This window comes from Hibiscus syriacus, unplaced genomic scaffold (genome assembly GCF_006381635.1).
Source record: "Hibiscus syriacus cultivar Baekdansim isolate YM2019G1 unplaced genomic scaffold, ASM638163v2 tig00111812_pilon, whole genome shotgun sequence".
Lineage (NCBI taxonomy): Eukaryota > Viridiplantae > Streptophyta > Magnoliopsida > Malvales > Malvaceae > Hibiscus > Hibiscus syriacus.
The window spans coordinates 184,498-188,614 of NW_024063187.1; the positions used below are offsets into that span (position 1 = coordinate 184,498).

The window sequence follows — 4,117 nt, forward strand, 5'->3', positions numbered from 1 at the left end:
GTGTTCATTTTTTCACACAAACTGACATTGTAGCCGTGGACGACCACGACCGCGAGCTACAGATTTACCACCCTGTTATAACCACCAGTCTCATTTCCACTATACAATTGAGCTGTAGATCTGTCATTCTCACTATTACCGACATGGCCATATTAGCATCATCGGAGAGATGCTGAAGTGAAAAACCATTCAACGAAGATTTGGCATCCATCAAGATTGTTTTAATATTATCAACTGAAAACATACCTTTGTTGGATGTGATCACCGCCACAAAAGGTTGGTATTCAATCAAAATACTATTTAGAATAGTAACGATCTGTTTAAGATCAGAGACGCACCACACGACACAAGTGCATCACAAACCTCTTTGATCTTTGTAAGATAAGATCATACTATCATACCTTCTTGATAGATCTAAGCTACAAGAAGCTCATCACACTGAGGCGATCGGTTAGCGAAAAAAAAACTTCTACACCGTTACGCCAAACATCGCTTTCGTTTCGGCACCTACAACTGTGGCAATGAGGATCGTTGATAGTAGAAAGTAGCCAAGAGGCAAGAGCACTATCCTGAGCAACACAAAACTTTCATAGTCGTCATTGACAAAAAACGCCAAACATCGCTTTCGTTTCGGCACCTACAAACTGTGGCAATAGAGGATCGTTGATAGTAGAAAGTAGCCAAGATGCAAGAGCACTATCCTGAGCAACAAAACTTTCATAGTCGTCATTGACAAAAAGTGCACCTGAGTCATTAGAGATTCGTGACGGCGGTGGTAATAGCTCTCCATTGAGTAGTCTTTCCAACTTGTGACGGCGAAACCGTGAGCAACACTTGTGTTTCCACAACAAGAAATTCGCCTCATCAAGCAAGATATTGATCTTTTTATGAGTGAACAGCTTGCCACAAACACTCTCCAAGCTCAAAAGAAATGTTACCACAGTCACCCATGAAACACAGAACTGCAGACTCCAGGATCAAATGGTGAAAGATACCATGTTAAAATGTAGATAGAATATACATGAGTAAAGAAAAATGCATTCATATTCTACAAAGCTCAGTACACTTTTATATACACAACTACAATAACCACCATCTTACACACCGGTATAACCGTGTAACTACTTCAACAACTTCTTCTAGAACCACCTCATCTAAATACATAGCTGATTCTAGAATACTTCAAAAGTGTGAAAAATAAATTTTAAATTTTTTAAGTAAAAAAGCCATTACAGCCCCCACGCAATTCGACCGAACATTTCAATTATTTTTCCGCCACGCCCCACTTGGTGTTGCTTTCAAATATCTAACCAAAATTAATGGCAAACGATTTTCCCTTTATTTCTCTTTTGACCGTCACCAAAGCCACTATAAATACCATAATCTTACGCTCTCTTCTTCCCCTTCACTTCTTCCTCACATATCCCCTCCAAAACAACATTTCTTCAGTATTTTTGGCTGCCATAACTGATCTCTCCCATGTCTATCCCCACTGATGATTGGCCTAGCCTTACCAACAAAATCTTTCGAATCAGGAGCCAATGTTCGGAGACCAAAGCTACGATTCCACCGTTGTCACCGCCACGGTCAAACCTAGCGCAGTAGGTTCCGTCCCAGCTTGTTCAAGTGGTGGCCGTTTGAGTCTCGAAGGCGGCCGCGTTGGGAAGCCAGCTCGAAAACGATCGAGGGCTTCAAGGCGAACCCCAACCACTTTGCTCAACACCGACACCACAAATTTCCGAGCCATGGTTCAACAATTCACCGGCAATCCTAGTCTTGCACCAGGCTCAGCTCACCCGGTGGACCGGCTTTTGGGTTCAGTATTGGAGGACGTCAACTCCATCTTAACTACGGTTCCCTCATGGTTCCTCCGGTTGGATTCCAATTGCAAAATCAACAACAGTTAATGCAACATCAAAATCAGGTATACATGTTGAACAGCAATGATGATAATGTTGGGGCAGGGGACCATTTGGTTCAAAGACTTGGGGGGAACCCTAGACCAAACATGGAGGCTGTGTCCGAAGGGTTTGTTGCAGAGGGTGTTTCTCCAAGGTTCTTTCTTCTAGAACCAGCTCCTCCAATGAGAACAGGACTCGCACTTCATTCATGTTTTGAGATTTCTTTTGGTTTTTGGTCAGACATTTTTTAGACTTTGAGACAGAGAAATGAAAATGTTCACCACGAACATGGGCCAATGTAAATATTTTATTTTTATTATACCTTCTTTTCTTTTATTCTTTCAACCTTTTGCAATGCTATTGTCTCTTACTAGATAGCCTCCAACGTTTAGATTTAGGGTTTATTTTTTATTTTTATACTAATTTATATAAATATTAATGTTTATGTTTTTAATACAATATTTTTTTTTATTTTTAAAAAAAGTTAATATTTGATGTACTCATAATACAAATTTTATATATTATCGACGATTAAAATAATGATATATTATCTTAAAAAAATTTATGTAATTAATCATCTAATTTTACAATAGTACATAGAATTATATACAATTAACTCAACAAGAATTACACTTTTAATTATGAGCCTAAAATAAAATTTGTTGGATCGGATTGATTTTGCTTTATATTTGGTTTCATTAAAAAAAGATTATTATGTATCAAAATCAGTTGGTCTAGTGGGATGATGTATTAGATCTCTTAAACAAAGTCAGGGGTTTTAATCTTGACTATTGCAATGGAGTAAACTAAGTTGGGAGGGTTGACATTGCCTCTGCAGTACCCGATCCGGATTAATCAATCAATAGATCGAATAATCCATAAAAAAAATGAAAATAATATAAAGCTTGCGCAGGGTTAAAGATTTGGACCATTTGGTTTCCAATTTTGGAGTGAAAGCAAAATTGGGAAAAATAATATGAATACATTTATCAAATCTTGTCATTAGTTAATCTGTTATGTATAAATTATGAATATGAATATATGATCTATTTACTTTAACTTAATCGATGTAAACTTATTTGGTAGAAAATATAATTATTTCAGCTTATTTATTAATGCAAATAAATAAAAGAAAAGAAGAGGTAGATAATTAAGAAGGAATGTTGTTTTGATAGAAAAAACAATTATTTCAGCGTATTTATTAATGCAAATAAATAAAGAAAAGAAGAGGTATAAAGATATTCAAAATTTGATAGAAAATAAGAAAGGACAAATATGAGTGTGAAATGTTTGGTAAGAGGGGATGAATCTTAGCTGTGCAATGGGACCCAATAACATAAAGGGAGAAAATATGAATGACAAAGTCATGCTTAAGCTAGTTTTTGCTACGATGTTGAGCATATTTACAACTCTATATTGTAATTTGGGATCTGTTTTATCAGATATTGTATCATATTTACTTCTCCGCATTTAAAAAGACAAAGAAACAGACAGACAAATGCTCAATTATGTTAATGGATTGACCATTGTTGTTTCGATGTTAAAATAAATTCTTTTTTCTCAATTAATAAATAAAAAAATAGTAAATGAAATAAAAGTCAATTCTACAGAGACTTAGAAAATTCTAACATTCTGTCTGAATTGTTTAGACCAGGAGTGAAATAGTAAAATGGGGGAATTTTGATAAAAAGATATTTAAATGATAATAAAAGCGATTTAAAGTGAAATAAAGAAAAGATTTTAAAGTTGAAATTAGATATGGTAAAATAGCCTCAAGCCTCGCTTTAATTCATTTTCCTTCAGATCATCGAATTAGATTTTCCCTTCGGGATTCACGTCGGTTACTTTGTGTACAAGGGCTATCCCCGTGACTCTATTTTGTATACCGATTACCCAAGGAATCTTTGATTCCGGCTTCGGAAATTGATCTAATCAACATCAATTGTCGTAGATCAATTACCGTTAAGTTCGTGGCGACCGACTCGGATTGTTGCTTCAATAACCATCAATTTCGATCTCAATTCCCTCTTGGCGAAGCTATCTCACCAAGTGTGTTCCCAGGAAGTCGAATGTGCTTTCTATAAGCCGAATCTTCCTCCCACACATTTAATCGCAACAACCTCTTGACCAAAGTTACTATTTGATTTTGAAAACTGTTTTGATTTTGAAAAATAAGCGCAGAGGTTGAGAGAGTTATTCCGAAGTTGTTAAGGGTC

The 4,117-nt window shown here is 36.0% G+C and overlaps 1 pseudogene; it reads left to right on the forward strand.

Moving 5' to 3' along the window:
• The first annotated feature begins 1,389 nt into the window (after window positions 1-1,389).
• LOC120171163 lies at window positions 1,390-2,248 on the forward strand (annotated as a pseudogene).
• The last annotated feature ends 1,869 nt before the right edge of the window (window positions 2,249-4,117 follow it).